The sequence below is a fragment of the Monodon monoceros genome, unplaced genomic scaffold (genome assembly GCF_005190385.1).
Source record: "Monodon monoceros isolate NGI ecotype Baffin Bay Population unplaced genomic scaffold, NGI_Narwhal_1 Super_Scaffold_11, whole genome shotgun sequence".
Lineage (NCBI taxonomy): Eukaryota > Metazoa > Chordata > Mammalia > Artiodactyla > Monodontidae > Monodon > Monodon monoceros.
In genome coordinates this window covers 87,463,339-87,487,960 of record NW_021703767.1, presented here as the reverse complement: position 1 = coordinate 87,487,960, position 24,622 = coordinate 87,463,339, and the positions used below count along the sequence as shown (strand labels likewise).

At 39.9% G+C, this 24,622-nt stretch overlaps 1 protein-coding gene across 2 annotated transcripts in view; it reads right to left on the bottom strand.

Moving 5' to 3' along the window:
• ZMAT3 (zinc finger matrin-type 3) overlaps positions 1-613 on the bottom strand; it is a 32,100-nt gene extending 31,487 nt beyond the window's left edge. Inside the window, exons 1-2 of one of the 2 annotated variants that reach the window (XM_029214956.1) lie at positions 357-524; positions 92-181 (exon numbers count right to left, since the gene is read on the bottom strand). The gene's annotated coding sequence lies outside the window, so the exon portion shown is untranslated. Of the gene's footprint in view, positions 1-91; positions 182-356 lie in introns of both variants that reach the window. The other variant, XM_029214955.1, reaches the window with a different exon arrangement.
• Positions 614-24,622: the final 24,009 nt, after the last annotated feature.

Below are 24,622 nucleotides of genomic sequence, written 5' to 3'. Positions count from 1 at the left end.
ACTTCAGCATCGCCCACATATACCTTACATTCTTAAAATGTGCATGCATACACACGAGCGCGCGCACACATACATACACATACACACGCACCTCAATCCCATAAGGATGCCATCACGAAAGATGGAATCCCCGGTCTCCCACGGGGCGGGGGCAAGCGCGAGGGCCAAGGCAGCTGCACGCCTAAAATGATCCAAACAGTACACGTGAAATGCTTATAAACAAACAGATAAATAAAAGCAGCGCAAGTCTGTCACGTGGAGGGCAGGTGGAAAGACCGCACCGGAAAGGAACTCCTAGTCCCGTCGCTCCTGTGCTCGTCCTAAATGCCCCGAGGCTCGCGATCGCCCGCACTTACCGGAACCCCCAGAACGCTCCGGGAGTCTGGGCGCCGCGTCTGCCCGGGACGCCCGCCGCCCTCGGTCCTACGCACCCCGCTCGGCCCGGTTCAACTCCGCCTCCCTCCCCGCAACTTTCTCGCTGGTCCCGCCGAGCCCCCTCCGCAGCTAAAGGCTGACTGTCAAAAGTCAGTCCAACCGGACCCACAGGGAAACAGCTGCAGGAAGTGACTGCGGAACCCGGAGGCGGCGGAGGAGGAGACTGAAGGCGCCGGCCCGGCGTCGCCAGTGCGCATGTGCCTGGTGGAGCAGGCCCCGTGGCGGCGGCAACTACAGCGGCGGCGGAGACTCCAGCCCCGGGCTGGTGGGGCGCGCGCCCGGCAGGTGCGGGGACTGTGAGCGCAGGGACGCTGAGCAGGAGCGGCGAACCAAGGCACGAGTCAGAGGGAGGATGCACCACCGCGAGTCCTAAGACCTGTTCATCATATAACCTGGAAAGTTGATCCAGAGCAGAAACCTGGGCAGAGTTTTTGCAACTTTCATCTCCTGTCATTGAGATCCAAACCTTTTTCATTCCAGCCCCACCCTCAGTCCGCTGATTGCCGGCTAAGGCGGCAGAGTGGAGTGGCCAAAATATCCAGGATCTTTTAATCTGCTGCGACAGAACCTTTAAATTGCACCTTTCCCCAGGAAGGAGGAAAACTAGTCCGGCTGCGTACTCATTGGTCTCCAATCACACGAGAAAACACGGAGGGAGAAGGAGAGTCAGAGACAGACAGACAGACTTGCCCTCTCCCCAGCATCAGAGTGGGCAAGGGATAGAGAAGACCTTCTCTTGAGCGCGCGCGCGTGCGCACACACATACACACACCAGCCTCGCCTGCAAAACAGGAAAGACTAGGAAGAGACTGGCTAAGGCCAAAATGTCACATCCTCTCATAGTCAACCTCAACACTTTCAGGGTTGACATTGAAAGATGAGCTGAGAAAATTCCAGCTCTAAAATTCTGTTAACTTGTAAATTAACCCATAGGAATATTTCCGGGGGGGGCACGTAAAATATGCATAACATAAATTTACCATTTTCACCATGTTAAGTGTTCAGTTCAGTGGCATTAAGTACATTCACAACGTTGTGTACTTATTTTTTAATCATTAATTAAAATGTCAAGGAGAGCTACTTATAGAAAGATGTGCCTTAGTAGTAGGCAAACTACTGCAGGAAATTAAAGCTGTTTCTTTGGTTGAAACACACCATCCAATGCCACCACCAACACACCAAATTGACTGTTTTCTAGAAATGACTTAATAAATACATTGACTGTTTAGCAATCACACCCACAGCTAGTGTACACAGGCCATTTGGGGAGAGTAATCCATCATGCTTAGGTAGAAAACAAATTGTTTTTCTGAACGAATTTTCTGTTTATGTATACATACTTTATATGTCAAGTTTTTAAATGGCCACATTATTTTTAAGTAGTCTGGTTTGATTCTTCCATCTGAAACTGTCCAGTTTCCCCATCGCCATTTATTGAAGAGGCTGTCTTTTCCCCATTGTATATTCTTGCCTCTTTTGTCATAGATTAATTGACTATATAAGTATGAGTTTATTTCTGGGCTCTCTATCCTGTTCCATTGATCTGTCTGTTTTTATGCCAGTACCATGCTGCTTTGATTACTGTAGTTTTGTAGTATAGTCTGAAGACAGGGAGCATGATACCTCCAGCTCTGTTCTTCTTTCTCAAGATTGTTTTGGCTGTTCAGGGTCTTTGTGTTTCCATACAAATTTTAGAATTATTTGTTCTAGTTTGTGAAAATGCCATTGGTATTTTGATAGGGATTGCATTAAATCTGTAGATTGCCAGGGGTATTATTGTCATTTTAACAGTACTAATTCTTCCAATCCATGAACACAGTATATCTTTCCATCTGTCTGTGTCATCTTCAATTTCTTTCATCAGTGTCATAGTTTTCTGAGTACAGGTCTTTTACCTCATTAGGCAGGTTTATTCCTAGGCATTTTATCCTTTTTGATATCATGGTAAATGGAATCGTTTCCTTAACTTCTCTTTCTGATAGTTTGTTGTTAGTGTATAAAATTGCAACAGATTCCTGTATAATAATTTTGTATCCTGCAACTTTACCAAATTCATTGATTAGTCCTAGTAGTTTTCTGGTGGCATCTTTAGGATTTTCTATGTATAGTATTGTGTCATCTGCAAACAGTGACAGTTTCACTTCTTCCTTTCCAACTTGGATTCCTTTTATTTCCTTTTCTTCTCTGATGGCTGTGGCTAGGGTTTCCAATACTATGTTGAATAAAAGTGGCAAGAGTGGACATTCTTGTCTTGTTCCTGATCTTAGAGGAAATGCTTTCAGCTTTTCAACATTGAATATGATGTTGGCTATAGGTTTGTCATATATGGCCCTTATTATATTGAGGTTATTCCCTCTGTACCCACTTTGCTGAGAGATCTTTATCATAAATGGATATTGAATTTTGTCAAATGCTTTTTCTGCATCTGTGGGGTGATCATGTGATTTTTATCCTCCCTTTTGTTAATGTGGTGTATCATGTTGATTGATTTACAAATACTGAACCGTCCTTGCATCCCTAGGATAAATCCCATTATATCAAGGTACATGATACTTTTAACATATTGCTGAATTTGGTTTGCTAATATTTTGTTGAGGATTTTTGCATCTACATTCTGTGATATTGGCCTATAATTTTGTTTTTTTGAAGTGTCCTTGACTGATTTTAGTATCAGAGTGAAGCTGGCTTTGTAGAGTAAGTTCAGAAGCATTCCTTCCTCTTCAATTTTTTGGTATAGTCTGAGAAGGACAGAATTTCTTTAAATGTTTGGCAGAATTCATCTGTGAAGCTGTCTGGTCCTGGACTTTTTTGTTTGGAGATTTTTAGATTACTAATTTAATTTCATTACTGGTAATTGGTCTATTCATATTTTCTATTTCTTCCTGATTCAGTCTTGGGAAATCATGCATTTCTAGGAATTTATCCATTCTTTCTACATTGTCCATTTTATTGGCATGTATTTGTTTGTAGTGATCTTTTATGTAATTCTGTGGTGTTAGTTGTAACCTCTTTCATTTATGATTTTATTTATTTAATTTTTAATTGCTTTCTTGATGAGTCTGGCAAAAGCATTATCAATTTTGTTTATCTTTTCGGGACTTCCCTGGTGGCACAGTGGTTAAGAATCCGCCTGCCAATGCATGGGACATGGGTTTGATCCCCGGTCCAAGAAGATCCCACATGCCATGGAACAACTAAGCCCGTGTGCCACAACTACTGAGCATGTGCTCTAGAGCCTGCGAGCCACAACTACTGAGCCCACATGCCACAACTACTGAAGCCCACACGCCTAGAGCCCATGCTTCACAACAAGAGAAGCCACCGCAACAAGAAGTCCGGGCGCCGCAACAAAGAGTAGCCCCCGCTCGCCGCAACTAGAGAAAGCCCGCACGCAGCAACGAAGACCCAATGCAGCCAAAAATAAATAAAATTTTTTTTAAGTTTTATCTTTTCAAAAATCAGCTCTTAGTTAAATTAATCTTTTCTATTTTTTAAGTCTCTATTTCATTTACTTCTGTTCTGATCTATATTGTTTCTTTCCTTCCACTAACTTTTGGTTTTGTTTGTTCTTCTTTTTCTAGTTCCATTAGGTGTAAGGTTTTGTTATCCACTTCATGTGAATGCAAATGTTCATGATCCTCTTTCCTCACTGGGATGGAAAAGAATTTATTTACCAAAATCAGTGACCACAAATAATGTACCTGAAGCCACATTCATCTGTTCTAACAAAAATACTACACCCAGCATGACTACTGCAGCGAGGCTATTACAGCGAGATAGTCTACAGTTATTCTGCAGGATCTATATGGCTTCTGCAGAGGCCAGTCTGGTGAATTAAATCGAGATTATCATCTTTGCATCTTTTAGATATTTAAGGGACGCACTCCACTGTCTTCTCTGGGATGCAACATTGTTTTTGATTCACTGTTTTGGCTGGGGGTAAGGGTGAGAAGTTTCAAAGGCTTCCCCTTAGTTTTCCCTGGTATGATATTTCTTACCTCACAAACCAAGACCCATTATGGGGCTATGACATGCTTGACATAACCAAGAATGTCGTTCCCAATTTAGCAACATGAAAATGAACACCGGGTGGGTCTGCAGTCTAATGGACCAGTGGGAAGTCACACTTTGATCAAGACTCCATTCATTACCTGCCCCCCATGTGCTTCCAAACTAATAGGGCGTATTATGGACTGAATGTTGGTGTCCCTTAAAAATTCATATATTGAAGACCTAGCCTCCAGTGTAGCTCTATTTGGAAATGAGTTCTGTAAGGACATAAGTAATTAAGTAATTAAGATTAAGTGAGATCATAAGGGTGGGGACTTGATCCAGTAGGATTGGTGCCCTTATAAGAAGAGACAACAGAGAGTTCATTCTTTCTCTCTTCACATGTGCACATAGAAGAGGTCATGTGAGCATACAGGGAGATGGTGACCACCTACAAGCGAAGAGAAGAGGCCTCAGAATAAAACCTACCTTGGGGGCTTCCCTGGCGGCGCTGTGGTTGAGAGTCTTCCTGCCGATGCAGGGGACACGGGTTCGAGCCTTGGTCTGGGAGGATTCCACATGCCGCGGAGCAGCTGGGCCTATGCGCCACAACTACTGAGCCTGCGCGTCTGGAGCCTGTGCTCCACAACAAGAGAGGCCGCGATAGTGAGAGGCCCGTGCACCACGATGGAGAGTGGCCCCAGCTTGCTGCAACTAGGGAAAGCCCTCGCACAGAAACGAGGACCCAACACAGCCATAAATACATAAATCTAAAAAAAAACCTACCTTGACATCACCTTGATCTTGGACTTCCCAACCTCCAGAACTGTGAGAAATAAATTTCTGTTGTTTAATCCATCCAGTCTGTAGTATTTTGTTATGGCAACCCAAGCAGACTAATATAGGGGCATTATGACACTTTGGGTTTCTGTTTATCAATGTCAACTTATTTCCTGCAGCGTTAATAGTCTTCAACATGTCTGGACAGTTCCCTTTCCTCAGTGAACAGAACTGTCACCTGAATAAATGGCCATAGGTCCCTTTGGGCAAAGACTGAGGCTACCATCAGGGCATGTACTTCGTGTGGTATTTCAGAGAACTTCCTCCTGGGAATCTAGCTACCTCTTCATGTAGCAGGTTCTGGACCTGAACACTGACTCAGGTCTGGGCAAGGGATCATCTCTTTTCAAATTAAGGTAAGATTTACATAGCACAAAATTCATCATTTTAACCACTTTAGAGTGTACAATTTAGTGATTTTTAGCACATTCACAATGTTGTACAATTATCACCCCTATCTAATTCCAAAACATTTTATTACCTCTAAAAAGAAAATCTGTACCTATTAAGTAGTTGTCACTATTTTCTATCCCACCAACCCCCCACCAGCCCCTGACAACTACTAATCTACTTTCTATCTCTATGGATTTGCCTATTCTAGACATTTCATATAATTGTATTCATATAATAGGTCACCTTTCATCTTTACTTTTTAATGGAAGATAACCCTTAGTTTCCTGCTTATCCATTGCCACTTTCTTTTGATTATAGGTACTAAACAGCACCTTCATTGCCTGCTCATCTCTTTTGTCTCTAGGGATGCCATGCTCTGTTAATCATCTTCACAATGTTATGGGGTTCAAGCCTGCCTCTATGAACTGAATGTTTGTGTCCCCACAAAAGCCATACACTTAAAGCCTTAATCCCCAATGTGATGATATTTGGAGGTGGAGCCTTTGGGGAGTAATTAAATTCAGATGAGATCATGATGGTAGTACCTCCATGATGAGATTAGCATCCTTGTAAGAAGAGGTGGGGACCAGAGCTTCTTCTCTCTACCATGTGAGGATACAGCAAGAAGGCTGCTGTTTATAAACCAGGACGAGGGCCCTCACCAGAAACCACCACACGTGCTGGCACCTTGATCTCCGACTTTCAGCCTCCAGAACGGTGAGAAATAAATTTCTGCTGTGTAAGCCACTGAATGTATGGTATTTGTTATAAAAGCCCAAGCTGACTAAGACAGCTGCCATTCCAGCCCCTCTGGACATTACAATAATTGCAACCCCCTGGCTTCTGGCAGATAAGCATCACCCTCTGGCCTCTATAACTTTGGGGTCCCATTGTTCCCATTGCTATCATGAGCCAAGCTCTGTGACAACTTCTCCTTCCATCAGTTATAACCTACAAAGGAGAGCCACCACTGACCTTGTTAGCTATTCCCCTCTCACTTATGCACTCATGATGGTCTTGGTAATGATGTGTCCTCTGGGTCTTGGGCTATAATTCCTTGGTGGGTTTTCTGGTGGTGCATAATATAAACATTTTGGCATGCCCAATCCCTAAGCCTTCCTAATCCCTAATCCCTTCCTCCACCATCAGCCATGGTAGTTCAGGCATTTAAATTTCATTCAGCCTGGGCCATTGCTTTCTCCAAGCTTCTAAGAGTCATCTTAGCTCTGAGTTTGCACCATCCTCTGGCATCCTTGTCAGGATGTTAAATCTCATATCCTAAGAAAGTGGCCCCAAGTCAATAACCTCTTCCTTATCCAGTCTTAAATTTTAGTCACTTTGATCAAGAACCTTCCCGGGCTCCTGTCAGTACATGCTGACTCATTTTTGCAGCTCCTTTGGTTGGTCTCTTTCTTTCCATGTCAAGTCCAGCATGTCCTTGGATGGGTTATGTTGTGACTTAATCTTAGTTATTGGTCTGGAAGCCAGAAGAGGAAGCAAGGACAGATCTTGAGGGAGCCTCTACTGCTTTGCAGAAGAGAGTCCTCTGTAGTGTCTTCCCCCATGGGGGATAGAAGATAGGAGTACTAGCTCTTAATACGGAGGGGCAGGATATCTCTGCAGGCTCTGACGGTTCAGAGGAATCTGGGGATTCAAAATCTTTGAGGTTATCCACACAAATATCCTCATCCCATACATCAGGGACCCAAGTTTTCCAGCCAAAGCCCTACCTTGACATAGCAGTCCTGCCTTAGCTAAGAAGTCAATTGTCTTTGAAGACCGGTGACTCAAACTAAGTACTGAGTATGGTTTTCAGCAATTTTTGTTGTCTCATTGCAGGAGATAAAGGCCTTTTGTAATTACCAAAGAGGTCTTATGACATTCACACTTAGTTTTCAAGTGTTTGTTAAATGCCCTCAACATTTCTTTAGCCCCCTGTAAAGCATCAATGCAACTTACTATCAGTCAGCAAATTTCATGTCATTGTTTTCATTGTTCACCCACTACCACCCTGGCACTTTTCAAAAGCTTGAATTATTGTACCAGTCAAGGCATTCTCCACCAGAACATTTTCCCAAATCACCAATGGTGAAAGTGTAAACAACTTGGCTGCCATCTTGTGCTAGAAACTATCTTTGCCACACATACCACTTGGGATGCCAGCCAAATGGTGAATGATCCAATTCATAATCTTCACTGCTGGTGCCTTACTGCATCACTTCAGGTCCTTGAGTAAGCAGACACTAAGGTAGTATTAGGAGTGCAAGAGTTTTATTGGAGGGTGAGACCTATCAAAGTTAGAGGGAATAAAGCAGGACTAGGCAGGAAAATCCATCAAAAACCAATGTAGATCTGACAGTCTTGGCATACCCAGTGGGGCTCTCCAGAATAAAAAAATGCCTATTAGAACTCTTGTATCCTACTTTATGATATGTTTATTTGAATATAGAAACAATGTTTTGAATTAGTCATTGCTAGGGAAAATTTTAGTAAAAGCATGTCTTGTGGTAAATTGACAGAATTCTGTAACAGTGAACACCAATTTGAAAAATTGGATTCAAGCAAGCTCCTACCAAACATATTTTCAATTTCTTCTCAATTTTCTCTATTCTCTTGAGGTAAGAATATTTTGGAGACCCAGAACCCCATAAATGTGTAGGTAGGGATTACAAGAGGTTTGTTTGTGTGTGTTTGCTTTTACTACATTTCAAGCTATGAAGGGAAATCATCAAGAGGAGGCACTCAGAATGCAGCTACAAAGATAAGTGGGTGCAAGCAGAAACATCAGGCTAATTTAATGTTAGACATTCTGTAAGAACAAGTCACTAGTGACATAAGAAAGACTGATAGGCTCCTTAATCCAGGGTCAGTATATTTTACAATTTGGGGATTACTTGTCAAAAGACTTTTTCAATGAAGAAAGTGAGATTTTACCATTAAAGCTATAATTTCCAATCACATGTATATTTAACAGTCTCAAATGGTTCATGACCCTCAAGATCAACCTTCTTCTTCAATCCTCAAGATTTACCCTCAAAGTTCATTTTTCATTGAAGCAACACTATTGTTTTCAGTAAAAACATTCACAATTTATCATTTTTACCATCCTGTGAAATGTTCTCAATAAATTCTACAGTATTAGCTAATAAATTCAGGAGATAAGCACCTCCCAACTTTATATGTGATAGATTTCACCACATTTATTAATTTTTTCAGTTTCTATTCTGTTCACTAAAAATCCATCATCTTGTTGAAAATATTTTTGTTTGTACTTTGCAAATAAATATGAATTCACAAATATTCTCACTGTAAACAATAGTAAACAAAAATCAGTGAGAAGCTAGATCAATAATGTTTGTCATCAACATGTTTGCATACATGTTTTGAGCATATAAAAATGTGTCCTTCAACAGTATAGTTCAGAAAGGTCAATTGTTTCAGCTTGGATACCAATTTTTGAGGCAAAACATATTTTAGCTAAATCTGCAATACCAAACCTTCTCCAAACATTCTCCCATTCAGTAGCATCGTTGTCCACAAGAATTCTGAAAATAATTTTAAAGGCAGCTTTAATTATTTCATTTTTGTTTAAAACTTTTAGTGATTTTCTTCATAATTTGTGGGGTTGGTTTTTAAAAACCACTGAAAGATGGGTCATTTTATGCAGTTACTCTGACTTTATCCCCATAAGTCACGCTAAGGTTCAAGCTATTTTGCACCTCCATAATAATAAGACTCATGCTTGAAGAAGCACCAATGGTAGAGTCCTGTACTCCTCACCAAATATACATGTGCTACTCCACATTTCCTTAGACATTTGCAGTTAGATAAGCCTGTGTGACTAGCTTTGGGTTGGGAAAGAAAATAAGGTATGTCATTTCTAACTCAAAGCTTTTAAGAGCCAGTATGTGATCTTCCAATCTGGAAGCCACGTTTTGAGATAACAGTCACAATATGGAAGCAAACTAGATTCTTGAGTCCCTGTTTGGAACAGAGCTGCCCTGCAGAGCAACTGGACCCACAGTTGACTGGTCAAGTGAAAACTAGCCACTGTACCATTAAGCCACTAAGATTTTGAGGTTAATTTGTTAACCTAGCATAGCCTAGCATCTGAGTACATTCTACAATTTTTTTTTTAAGGGAATAGTTTTTTTTGGTTAGTTGTTTTTAATTTTACTAATTTATTTATTTATTTTTGGCTGTGTTGGCTCTTCGTTTCTGTGCGAGGGCCTTCTCTAGTTGTGGCAAGTGGAGGCCACTCTTCATCGCGGTGCGCGGGCCTCTCACTGTCGCGGGCTCTCTTGTTGCGGAGCACAGGCTCCAGACGCGCAGGCTCAGTAATTGTGGCTCACGGGACTAGTTGCTCCGCGGCATGTGGGATCTTCCCAAACCAGGGCTTGAACCCGTGTCCCCTGCATTGGCAGGCAGATTCTCAACCACTGTGCCACCAGGGAAGCCCCATTCTACAAGTTTTGATTACTGCTGACTCTCCCTACTGTGATTGGAGTAATGCTAATTCTTTTATTTTCTGCCAATAAGATAGTCTTCAGGGAAAATGCCACTCGCTCACAACCTTTGATCATTTCAGTTATTTTCTTTATTCGAGTATGAATAATTTACATATTCATAGGTTTTAAGCTTATACTATACATCAAAATTTTCATTTGCCACTACCCATGGGTGGCCCTAGTTGAAAATACAATTTTAAATGTATAATATTACATTTTTAAGAAGAAAAAGAGAGGCATTACAGTAATTTTTAAAGCAGAATTTCAGGTATATTTGTATTACAAGGGAACTCGCCGCCAAGGAAAGTAAAACTAAGTTTCATATTTATAAACAAAAGATTTAATTATGGGAAATTATGTTAGGAAGTTGAGCTGATTTGTGAGAAAATTATTTTCTACAATCTAAATCATATATAAACAAATACACAAACAAATGTATGCAGGGGTTTGAAAAGAGGCTACCTTTTCAAAATGTTAAATGTGTGAGCCTCGGCAGGGTGACTGAAAAATCACATGGTCTAGATCTAGGGGGCAGAGGATGAATAATAGAGTGGAAATGGGTTCACAGCAAAAATGTACCCAATTGGGAGGGGGCAAAGGGGCAAATAAACAAGGTTTCCTTAATGATACAAAAGTCCAAATTTCCCAGTAATTCTCGGTATATAAAAATATTAAAACATATAAAACTTGAACAAATGTAAAACATAAAACTGGTAAAAGACATAAAAACGCAAGATAACTACTGATTTTTCTTGTGGACTTATGTGACAAAATGTTTTAATAAAAAATATTCACGGGCTTCCGTGGTGGTGCAGTGGTTGAGAGTCCGCCTGCCGATGCAGGGGACACGGGTTCGTGCCCCGGTCCGGGAAGATCCCACATGCCGCAGAGTGGCTAGGCCCGTGAGCCATGGCCACTGAGCCTGCGCGTCCGGAGCCTGTGCTCCGCAACGGGAGAGGCCGCAACAATGAGAGGCCCGCGTACCGCAAAGAAAAAAAATTCACAACTTTCCCCCAAAATCTTCACATAAATTTAATGCTTCAGAAAGATGGGACATGTTAATTCTTTGGTTTTAAGTATCCCCAGTACGCTGATATATATAGTCCCAGGGACAGAATTACCTCAATTTGAGAAACGTCACTCCAATTTCCCTAAAGATTATTCTGTATTACACTAGTACATCTGAACACTTTCAATTTTGAGTGTGTAGATTTTTCATATCAGTGCTTTCACTTAGTGATATTTTGTTTCTATGCCACCAGTTTACATTAAGGGGTACCAGACAGTTCATGTTGCTACAATAGAATATCATAGCCTGGGTAGATTAAACAACATTAATTTATTTCTCGCAGTTCTGGAGGCTGGGAAATCCAAGATCAAAGTGCTGGCATATTCAGTGTCTGGTGAAAGCACTCTCTTCCTGATTGGCATATGGCCATCTTCTTGCTGTACCATCACGTGGCAGAGAGAGAGAGAGAGAGAAAAGGAGAGAAAGCGAACGCTCTTAGGTCTCTTCTTACCAGGACACAATTCCCACGGTGAGGACCCTGCCCCTCCATGACCTCATGACCTCATCTAAATTTAATTACCTCCCCAAAGCCTCACTTCCCAATATCATATAACATATATATGATAAATTTTGGAACATAAAAATAAAATTCATATGTAACTCATACCTGAGCTCTTTTAGATATATTGTTGAGAGCTTGTCTATGATTTCATATAATGTTCTCTTTATGCAGTTCCATGAAATAAATTAAATTTGTTTCATATCTCAATCTGGAGGGGGGGATGGGAAACAATTTTCTTTTTCCCACAAAACTGCTTTGTTTTTTAAATTAATAATGCTGAATCTTTTAACTGGATCGTGGTGAAGCCGTTTGCCAGGACGGCCCCCAGTGATCCCCAATGATCATATTCTTGTGTAGTTGCATCTCACAATGTAATAGGGTTGGTCTGTGTGACCAACAGAATACTACAGAAGTAATGGTATGTCATTTCCAAAACTAGATCACAGAAGGCAATATGGCTTCCTCTCTTGCCTTCTCGCTTAAATCAGTCACTCTGGGAAATCCAGCTGTCATATCATAAGGACACCCAGGCAGCCCTGTGGAGAGGTATGGTGAAAAATCAACGCCTTCTGCCAACAGCCAGCCAAGAACCAAGACCATCAGCCTCAGCCAACAGCCATGTGATGAACTATCTTGGAAATGGATCCTGCGGCCCCAGCTGACATCTTAACTTCAGCCTTAGGAGAGACCTTGAGCCAAAAGCAGCCAGCTACACCCCTCCTAGATTCCTGACCCTCAGAGATAATAAATGTTTGCTATTTTAAGCAGCTAGGTTTTGAGGTAATTTGTTATACAGTAATAGATCATTTATCAATCTGCTTCCCTCTTTCTTTTGACTGTTAGGAATCCTAGATTCATATATAAGGCTCACCTCTAAAATTTATACAGGACTCTCAGCATGTATTTTTGTGTTCTAACATTATTTCCTTATTTTTATTTTTCTCTTACCTCAGTTTCCTCTTCTATTTATATACTCTTATTACAATATATGCTAAAGCCACCTCAAATAGTTTTTATGGGAATAAGGCAAAGTATTTTTTATGACAAAATGAAGAAAAATAACCAGAGGAGGATAACAAGATGAAAGTTAAGAAGTTACTATTCCATGCTATACCTAAGTTTAAAGCTTTCTTCAACATGGAAGAAACAAAGCTATTATCTGAGGCTTTCTTAAAGGATTTGAATGTAAGTTCTAGATAGGAAAAAATAAAAATATTCAACAGAAGTATAAGCTATTTGAAATGAATGTTATGCTTTTATCCTCTGAGTAGTGATTCGGAACCACTAGTCCACAAAGATAATTTCACCAGTCTGCTAGAAAATAAGAAAAATAAGGGCAATGCAGTCAATTTTCCATTAAATTAAATTTATTTAACTTAAATTTGGCTGTTTATATTGAGATTATGTTCTTTCTAATCTTGATGTATCTTCTTTTAGAATATGGTAATGATAGTGTATTGTGGGGTTTTTTTAATGTTCTTAATCACACAATTTCCCCATTTCTCCCAATATTTATGTGATTTTGTTTGGTTGTATCTTATTAAATGTTCCCTGTGCATGAAACCACTAAATGCAGAAACCACTGCTCCTAGAGAAGTATTGAAGGATGGTGGTGAAAGTGGCAGGGCAGTGCACAGATTTCAAGGCAAGGCCATGTTTGAGGGACAAAAACATACATACTTTCAGTATACACTTTGTTTTCATAACACGAACTCCAGACAAGAGAGCTCAACCAACGTGCACCTCAGGCCCTCCCCCTGGAGATAATACAAGAGATTATACAACACTTTTGCTCACTTAACATTACCTACATTCTGAAGAATGTCTACAGATAATATATGTACAGTAAGTCCCCTACATATGAATGAGTTCCATTCCAAGAGCACGTTTGTAGGCCCAATTTGATGTAAGTGCAACAAAGTTAGCCTAGGTACCCAACTAACACAATCGGCTATATAGCACTGTACTGTAATAGGCTTACAATGCTTTTCACACAAATAACACATAAAAAACAAACACAAAAAAATAAAGAAAGCATTGTTAATCTTACAGTACAGTACTTTGAAAAGTACAGTAGTACAGTATAACAGCTGGCATCCAGGGGCTGGCATCGAGTGAGCACGCAAGAAGAGTTACTGACTGGAGGAGGGAGAGGAGGTGGAGGATGGTAGAGCTGAAGGATCGTCAGCAATAGGAGACAGAGGGCAAGCTGCACTTTCAGTCACGCCTGACGTTGATGGCACAGGTTCTGGTTCCTTGCTGGATTCAATTCTATCTACCCTCTTGAAAAAACGATCCAGTGACGTCTGGGTAGTAGCTCCTTTTCTCGCTGTAGGTGACATGGTAGCACTGGATTGTATTCTGAACGACTGTTGCAACCTTCGTGTACCATTCTACGTTCGGGTCCCGTGCCTCAAAAACTAACAGTGCCTCCTCAGATAAAGAGAATCCCCTTGCCATTTCCTGCATCGTGAATCTCTTTGGTTCTTCAGTTACTTCTTCCTCTTGTCTCTCTTTGTCCTTTCTCTGGACCTCCAATTCCATCAGGTCTTCATTAGTAAGCTGCACAACCTAAGTACACAAAAGCACAACCACTTGCAGAGGATGCATGCACGCGACAATGTACGCCAGACATGTGAACTAACTTATGTGATTGGACGTGAAAAGGCACGTTCGCATCTTTCAAAGTTTGCAACTTGTAGGGGACTTGTTGTACTATGTTTCAAATGCATAGAACTGCTAGGCATAACTAATCAAATTCTATGAAAAGTGGTCTAAATTTATGGCAGGTTTTTATATATGTGTCATCTTCTAATTACTAGATACAAAAATATAATTTCAATGAGATGGGCATAATAAATTTTTTTATGTTTTTAACAAGGGGCCCTTGCAATAGTGGGAAACTGGTGCTAAACAAATGTTTTTGAATAGGTTAGAGGGGCTTGAAAGCAGAATATAGAAAAGAAAAAAGTGCTTGAATCTTCTTTCCCATAATACAAGCTCCTGGGAAAAGTTCTTAACAGTGATAAACTCTCAAACTGACACATAACTTTTTTTTCTCTTCATAAGGTTAAGTGGTTCCTTGCTGCTATCCCCAAATGAAGTAAAATTGCCTCACTTTTAAAAAAAGGTGAAATTCTTTCTTTTTTCAGATTATCTGAAGAATGTGTTCAAGTCTAATATCCTATTTATGAGATAATAATAAGACCAATTCCATAAACTACCCTAGAAAATCAGTAATTTCTTCATAAAAAAGAGCTCCAGTTTCCACAAGTAATATAAGTAGATGGCTACAGCCTGCAACTTGTCATAGAGGAGTCAAGATATTCTGCATCTCCTACGTGCTTTGAATATTTAAACATGCTTCCAGTACTTACTGTACTTTCCATTCCATTTTCTCTCCCCCCAGCTTTAGGTTTCTTTGTGATAAACTGCATATTATAAACACACATCTTTCCCAATACTGGATATTGAATCCTTTTAATTATAGAAACATGTTCAGACTTAATCTTCTGGATTTTTTTTTAACTGTGAGAGGATGAGGATATGTCTGAAACTATTTTGCTACCTTTTAGCAGATGGACTTAAAAGAAGAATGGCAACCAGTTAACTTTCCTTATTGCTCCAAAAATTCTTTCACTATAATCCCCCACCCTTCAGGAATTGTTTTCTAATCAAGGTTTACATTCCCCTCAAAACTGGAGAATAAACAAAGCTCAGCAAAGTAAATAGCAAGAAAAATCACTGTATCTTAGAGACTGAAAGATAAAAACAAAACAAAACAAAAATCTAAACTCAAGCCTCGAATTTATAAAAGAGGACAGTAAGGGCCATGTGTCTTGATTCATGTCACACCACCACTTCCAACAGGAGCTAGAATTAGAATTCAGGTCTCCTGGCATCGGCTTAGAGTTTCTTCTATTTAGGAATTCATGATGTTGATGGTACAACTGGATAGAGAATTGAGGAAAAGGAGAAAGATAAAATATTCTAATAAATCATTCCAATTCTAATTTGGTACTTCTCAGAGGAAACTTCAAGGGCCCCTAAGCCTGGAAGGGCAGGAAGTCCTCCTTCTGGAGTCTCTTCCATCACAGCAAGTACTGGCTTCAAAAACAACTTAATTTTACACTTGCCTTGAAAGTCTAGTGATGATGTCATGGCTGACTTACCCAGCCAACTCTCCTTCAGGACCACAAGTTTTCTAAAAATGAAATAAAAACCAAAGCAGTATTTTCCTCTGCACAGAATAAAAAAGAAAGGGGATGGGGTGGAGGGAGAAAGAGAGGATGACACTGTAATAGGCATATGACAAATTAAAGCCAGAGAATAAATTAAATGGCATTTTCTGACCTTAATTTACTTAGGGTTTTTTTTAATTATCAAGAAATGGTAAGATACACATCATTTTAAACATTAAAAATCATCTAGAGGAAAACATTAATGAACTTTCAGCAGGTGGAGTACATGAACCCAGGAGAGAGCAACCTTGGACAGAGGGTATTCCAAATTGCACCACATTCCACTGCACTACCTCATATTGTTAATTTTTAAAATTATATGAGTTACCTTTTGTACCCACAATTCCTTGAATTTTATATCAGGTTCTTTCACTGACTTAGCTTTCATCCCACTGTTGGTGGTATTGCAAATTGAGACAGCCACTATGCAAAACAGTATGGAGGACCTTCAAAAAATTAAAAATAGAACCACCATATGATCCAGCAATTCCACTCCTGGGAATACATCCAAAGAAAACAAAAGACACTAATTCAAAAAGATACCTGCCCCTGCCACATTCATAGCAGCATTATTTACAACAGCCAAGATGTGGAAACAGCCTAAGTGTCTACTGATGGATGAATGGATAAAGAAGTTGTGAGATATGTAACGAGGAAATCCTACAATTTGTGACAACATGCATGGACCATGGAGGCATTATACTTAGTGAAAGAAGTCAGAGAGAGAAAGACAAATACTGTACAATCTCACTTATATGTGGTATCTTCAAAAAACAAACAAACGAAAAACCCAAACTCCTAGAAAAAGAGATCAGACTTTGATAACCATAGGTGAAGGGATGGGGAGGGGGAATTGGAGGAAGGTGGTCAAAATGTACAAACTTCCAGTTGTAAGACAAATAAGTCCTAGGGATGTAATATACAACAGGATGACTATAGCTAACACTGCTGTTCAATAAATAGGACTGTTGTTTAGACAATAAATCCTAAGAGTTCTCATCACAGCAGATTTTTTTCTTCTTTCTTTCCTTTTTACTGTATTTATATGGGAAGATGGATGTTAGCTGAACTTATTATGGTAATTATTTCACAATATTTTAGATTAAACCATCATGCTGTATGCCTTAAACTCAAACACTGATGTATGTCCATTAGTTTTCAATAAAACTGGGGGAAAAATTACAACATCAACTTTATTACACTAGATGGCAGCAAATAATTAGAAGGACCAAATAAAACATTTGAGTATCACATAAATATTGAAGCGCTGGAGTGAGTAGAGACATAATGGTAATATTTGAGAAAGAAAAACAAAACCTGGCTGACTCATAAACATTCTTTAAGATTTATCATTTATATATTCCTTCATTCAACAAACATTAACAAATTACTAAACAAAAATTTAGACTACAAAAAGTACTATGGGAGTACTTCCTCTATGCAGATTCTATAATTCTTAGATACCACACGAGGACTTACTTTGTTGCTCTTGTACAAAGAGCTATGTTTTGGTGTTTGAAGACTCCCCATTTACTGTATAACTTTGATACATAGTAGGTTCTCAGATTTTACATTCAGTTACTTACTAGTTTCCAGTCACAACATGCACTCTCATACCTCTGTAGTTTTTCATATGTTGTTCTCTATATCTGGAATTATGCCCAACTCCCCACCACACACACACACACACACACACACACACACACACACACACACACCACCCCTTTCAAGTGCTTTCTCTTTGTCTGACCTTCAGTGACTATCATAAGCATATCAGAGCTCACTCTTCCAAGTTCCCACAGCATCCTAAGAATGCCTACAATAGTGGGGAGTTCTGTGTTATATTTGACTGTCTTCTCCACTAGACTATGAGCAGTGTGTCACATTTTTATATAGTCACCACCCAGCACAGCTTCTCTTACAGAGGAGGCCTTCTGTAAAATTTTGTTGAGTGATTTAGCTGTGTTACAGAAAATCAAGCTTCTGTGTTAGAGGTCTGCTTATGACTAACAAATGTAAGTGCCAATATCTTATAATTCGTTGTGGTACCATATGGATAAGACTTGTAAAAGTGGTCAATAGACCAGAATTCCCTCCAAAACAGAGTTAAGGTTCATGATGACACATTGTTACATAATACCAATACAGGAACATGTCCGAGATATTGCACGTTCGGTTCTACACCATCTCAATAAAGTGAGTATCACAATAAAGCGAGTCACATGAATTTCTTGGTTTCCCAGTACATATAAAAATTTAGTTTACATGTAATGCTATATTACGAGTGCAATAGCATTATGTCTAAAAAAGCATATATATCTTAATTTAAAAATACTTTATTGCTAAAAATTGGTAAGCATCATCTGAGCCTTCAGTAAGTAGTAATCTTTTTGCTGGTGGAGGGTCTTGCCTTGATGTTTTGATGGTTGCTGACTGATCAGGGTGGTGATCGCTGAAGTTTGGGGCGGCTGGGGCAATTTCTTAAAATAAGACAACAGTGAAGTGTGCCACGTCTATTGACTCTTCCTTTCACAAATGATTTCTCTGTAGCATGAAGTGCTGTTTGATAGCATTTTACCCACAGTAGAGCTTCTTTCAAAATTGGACAACCCTTTCAAAGCCTGCCACTGCTTTATCAACTAAATTTATGTAATATTCTAAATTCTTTGTTGTCATTTCAACAATCTTCTCAGCATTTTCACCCGGAGTAGACTCCATCTCAAGAAACCACTTTCTTTGCTTATCCATAAAAGGCAGCTCCTCAAGCTTAAAGTTTTATCATAACGTTGCAGCAATGCAGTCACATTATTAGGGTCCACTTCTAATTCTAGTTTTCTCACTGTTTTCACCACATTTGCAATAAAATCCTCCTCTAAAGTATTGAACTCCTCAAAGTCGTCCATAAGGATCAGAATCAACTTCTTCCGAACTCCTACTACAGTTGATATGTTGACCTCTTCCAATGAATCTCAAATGTTCTTAATGGTATCTAGAATGATAAATCCTTTCCAGAAGATTTCCTATTTACTTTGCTCAGATCCATCAAAGGAATCACTATCTATGGCAGCTATAGTCTTTAAAAAATATATTTCTTTTTTTAAAGATTTATTTATTTATTTTTGGCTGTGTTGGGTCTTCATTTGTGCACGCGGGCTTTCTCTAGTTGTGGCAAGTGGGGGGCTACTCTTCATTGGCGGTGCGTGGGCTTCTCATTGTGGTGGCTTCTCTTGTTGCGGAGCACGGGCTCTAGGTGCAGGTTTCAGTAGTTGCAGCACACAGGCTCAGTAGTTGAGGCATGTGGGCCCTTGAGCCCATGGGCTTCAGTAATTGTGGTGGGTGGGCTCAGTAGTTGTGGCTCGCAGGCTCTAGAGTGCAGGCTCAGTAGTTGTGGTGCACGGGCTTAGTTGCTCCAAGACATGTGGGATCTTCCTGGACCAGGGATCAAACCCATGTCTCCTGCATTGGCAAGCAGATTCTTAACCACTGTGCCACCAGGGAAGTCCCTGAAAAATATATTTCTTAAATAATAAGACTTGGGCGCTTCCCTGGTGGCGCAGTGGTTAAGAATCCGCCTGCCAATGCAGGGAACACGGATTCAAGCCCTGGTCTGGGAAGATACTATGTGCTGCAGAGCAACTAAGCCCATGCACCACAACTACTGAGCCTGAGCTCTAGAGCCTGCAAGCCACAACTACTGAAGCCTGAACACCACAACTACTAAAGCCCATGCACCTAGAGCCCATGCTCCACAACAAGAGAAGCCACCGCAGTGAGAAGCCCATGCACCGCCAACGAAGAGTGGCCCCCACTTGCCACAACAAAAGAAAGCCAGCACACAGCAACGGAGACCCAACACAGCCAAAAATATATACATAAATTTATTTTAGAAAATAATAATAAGCTGAAATTACTCCTTAATCCATGGGCTGCAGAATGGATGCTGTGTTAGCAGACATGGAAACATTACTCTGTTGCACATCTACATTGGAGCTCTTGGGTGATCAGGTGCATTGTCAATGAGCAGTATTATTTTGAAAGAAATCTTTTTTTCTGAAGAGCAGTTCACAACAGTGGTCTTAAAATATTCAGTAAACCATGTTGTAAACAGATGTGCTGTCATCCAGGCTTTGTTGTTCCACATATAGAGCACAGGCAGAGTATATTTATCATAATTCTTAAGGGCCCTAGGATTTAGGGAATGGTAAATGAGCATTGGCTTCAACTTAAAGTTACCAGCTGCATAGCCTCTAACAAGAGAATCACTGTGTTCTTTGAAGCTTTGAAGCCAGGCATTGACTTCTCCTCTCAAGCTATGAAAGTCCTAAATGGCATAGTCTTCCAATATAAAGCTGTTTTATCTACATTGAAAATCTGTTTAGAATAGCCACCTTCATGGATCTTCTGGATAACTTGCTACAGCTTCTGCATCAGCACTTGAGGCTTCACCTTGCACTTTTATGTTATGGAGGTGGATCCTTAAACCTCTTCTAGATTCAAACTTTTCTTTTGCAGCTTCCTTACCTCTCTCAGCCTTCATAGAATTGAAGAGAGTTAGGGCCTTGCTCTGGATTAAGCTTTGGCTTAAGGGAATGTTGTGGCTGGTTTGATCTTCTATCCAGACTGCTAAAACTTTCCACATATCAGCAATAAGACTATTTTACTTTCTTATCATGCATGTGGTCACCGGAGTAGCACTTTTAACTTCCTTCGAGAACTTTTTCACAACTTGGCTAACTGGCACAACCGGCCTAGCTTTTGGCCTATCCTGACTATCAACATGCCTCTCTCACTAAGCTTAATCATTTCTAGCTTTTGATATAGAGTGAGAAACATGCAACTCTTCCTTTCACTTGAACACTTAGAGGTCATTGTAGGGTTATTAATTGGCCTAATTGCAATATTATTGTGTCTTAGGGAATAGAGAGGCCTGAGGAGAGGGAGAGAGACTAGGGAATTGCCAGTCCATGGAACAGTCAGTGTACATACAACATTTATCCATGAAGTTTGCCGTCTTATATGTTCGTGGTGCCCCAAAACAATTACAGTAGTAACATCAAAGATCACTGATCACAGATCACCACAACAAATATAATAATAATAATAAATTTTGAAATATTGTAAAAATTACCAAAATGTGACACAGAGACATGGAGTGAGCCAATGCTATTGGAAAAATAGCGCCAATAGACTTGCTCGACACAGAGTTGCCACAAATCTTCAATTTGTAAAAAATGCAATGTCTGCAAAGTGCAATTAAATGATATATGCCTGTAATAAGGAGTAATATGAGGTGGAGAAAGAGAAGCAGAAAAGGAAGAAAAGAATGAGAAGAGAAGAAAGGAGAGAAGAAGGGGAAGCAGATGGAGAATAAGAGGAAAAAAGGGAACAGGGTGCCAAGTGCTCTTCTAAGCAACTTAGCTCATTAAATCTTTATAATACCCCAGGGTAGGGTCTATTTTTATTCCCATTTGACAAAAGAGGCTCTTAACATTTGAAAAACATACTCAAGGTGACAGACAGTAGGTGATGGAGTCTACAATGATTCCACTGACCTTTAGTTTTGTCTGAAACCTACCATCAGACTAACTCAACACTCAATCCACTAGTTATACAAACAATATGCAGGTTTTCTTAACACAGCCTTATAACACCTTGGTTTATCTATCATACAGCTTTAGGAATAGAAGAATTCAATTCAAGTAAAACAGTAAAGAGGCACCACTGAGTACTTCTAACCTACACTATATTAGAAATCTTTGCCAAAGATGCTGTGGATTAAGGAATCTGAGTACTGATTATAGTTGATGATATCATGAGCAAAACAAACAAAGAGTAAAACAAACAAACACCTCTAAAATACATTCATACATCTCTTTCTCTTACAGGCTATTTAAGTTTTTCCTTTTACTTTGTTTTTCTTGATTCCTGTAGCAGATGTTAGCTGTCTGTTTGCCTCCTCTCCCATGACCTCATGTCCAGAATCTGTACCCCCTTCCATCTCTTTGGGTATTTTGTCAACTATCCTGAGTCCAAAAAAAAAAAAAATTCAAAGGAATTAGAGGAAATGTAGTGAGGAAAAGAAAACTTAAAATAAGCAAATAAAGATTACTAATGTCCTATGAAATGACAGAAGATAGGGCATCAGAAACAAGAACAGGATGCTATAAAAAGAAACATTCAGAGGCAAGATACGTTAGTTATCTATTGCTGCATGACAAATTATCCCCCAACTAAGCAACTTACAACAAACATTTACTATCTTACACAGTTTCTGTGGGTCATGAATCTGGGAGGAAATTAGCAGCATGGTCTGTCTCAGGGTCTCTCATGAGATTACAGTCAAGCTGTCAGCTGGGGCTGCAGTTTTCTGAAGACTTGACAGGGGCTGGAAGATCTTCCTTCACAAGACTTATTACATAGCTGTTGGCAGGAGACCTTAGTTTCTCACTACATGGAACTCTCTGTAACACTATTGTGTGTTCTCACAACATGGCAACTGGCTTCCCCCAGAGCAAGTAATCCAAAGAAAGAGCAATAAGAAAGCCACATTGCCCTTTATGACCTGGTATGCAAAAATCACACACTCTCACTTGTACTTTTTTTGTAATCATTAGAAGCAAGTCACTAAGTCTAGCCCATACTCAAAGCGAGGATTATTAGGCTTTACTTTTAGATGGGTGCACCAAAGAATTTGTGGAAATTCTTTAAACCACCACACAAGAAGAAAAATAGTTCTAGGAAATTAAAAATATGATCAAAGCATGACCATCAAAATAAAAATTTAGTAGGCACATTAAAAGGTAAAGTTAAAAAGTCAGAGATGGTTACTCTCAGAAAAATGGTAAGAAAAACACAGTTTTAATCCAGATGCTCAAATTCCCAAATAATTGGAATTTCAGGAAGAGAAAACAAAGAAAATAAAAGGGGGGATAATTAAAGTAAAAATTTTCCCCAAATTGAAGGACACATCTCTAATTTCTTAAAAGAACTTCCCCACTGCCTAGCACAAAGCGTGAAAAATGACCCAAACCAAAACATGATAACACTAGAAATAAAAAGGAGATCCTAAAAGCTTCCAGAGTGGATTTTTTTTTTTTAATTACAAGTTCCCAAGCACTACACTTCTGGTAATCAAATTCAATACATTTGCATGGGACCAAAAATCTTTATACTATTTAGCTCCCCAAGTGTTTTTAAAACTTAGTCAAGGGACTTCACTGGTGGCATAGTGGTTGAGAATCTGCCTGCCAATTCAGGGGACACGGGTTTGAGCCCTGATCCAGGAAGATCCTACATGCCGTGGGGCAAGTAAACCCGTGCTCCACAACTACTGAGCCTGTGCTCTAGAGCCCGCGAGCCACAACTACTGAAGCCCACGAGCCACAACTACTGAAGCTGCATGCCACAATTACTGAAGTCTGTGTGCCACAACTACTGAAGCCGCGTGCCTAGATCCCATGCTCTGCAACAAGAGAAGCTACTGCTATGAGAAGCCCACGCACCGCAACGAACAGTAGCCCCCACTTGCCGCAACTAGAGAAAGCCCACATGCAGCGACGAAGACCCAAAGCAGCCAAAAATAAATAAATAAAATAAATAAATTTATAAAAAATAAAAATTAGTCAAGTTTGGAAACCATTGGTTTAAAGAGTTCTGAGGAGAACGAGGTAAACATTTTCATACTGAAGTATCACTTTTCTAAAATTGTTGGACATATTTTTCCAATATTCTGCTATAAATAAATCCACTTTTTTGGGGTGCAGTGTTTAAGGATCCACCTGCCAGTGCAGGGGACACGGGTTTGAGCCCTGGTCCAGGAAGGTCCCACATGCTGCAGAGTAACTAAGCCCGTGCACCACAACTACTGAGCCTGCACTCTAGAACCCGTGAGCCACAACTACTGAGCCCACAAGGCTAGAGCCTGTGCTCCACAACAAGAGAAACCACTGCAATGAGAAGCCCACGCACCACAACGAAGAGTAGCCCCCGCTCGCCGCCACTAGAGAAAACCCGTGCGCAGCAACGAAGACCCAACGCAGCCAAAAATAAATAAGTAAATAAACAAAATAAATAAATCCACTTTTTTTTGTGGGTGGCAGAATTATCCTCATTTTATAGAATCATAGTGGAAAGAGGAAAAAAGAATTTCTAAAGCACACCTTAAACTAAATTTTAGTTCCATGTAACCTTCTCAGATTTATACACAAGGAATGGAAACCTATTTTCTAACAGCATTAAAGAAAGAATAAAAGGAAATGACTTAAACTACAGCAAAATAGCCTCAGGGTAAGGAAGTTTCCTGACATTGAGATTTGTCAAACACTAACATGGGTTTCTAGGGATGTTATGAAATATTCACCTTGGAGAGTTTTTAGAAAATGTTTCCCATCTGTCTGAGTTTAGAGAATAAGCCTGAAGAAAAGAAGATGGTTGGGAAGATTAAATATATTTGTTTACTCAGTAAGTTCTTGTTGAACTACTACTAAGTGTCTGGCACTGTGCTAAGTGTTGGCGGGTATTTTAAGACAGCACTTTTCAAATTTATTTGATCATGGAATACTTCTCAAATGAAAGTTTGTGAATAGGTCTCCATCAAGGGAACTTCTAACATATAATGCTTATTTGCATAAAAAGAAAACAGAAA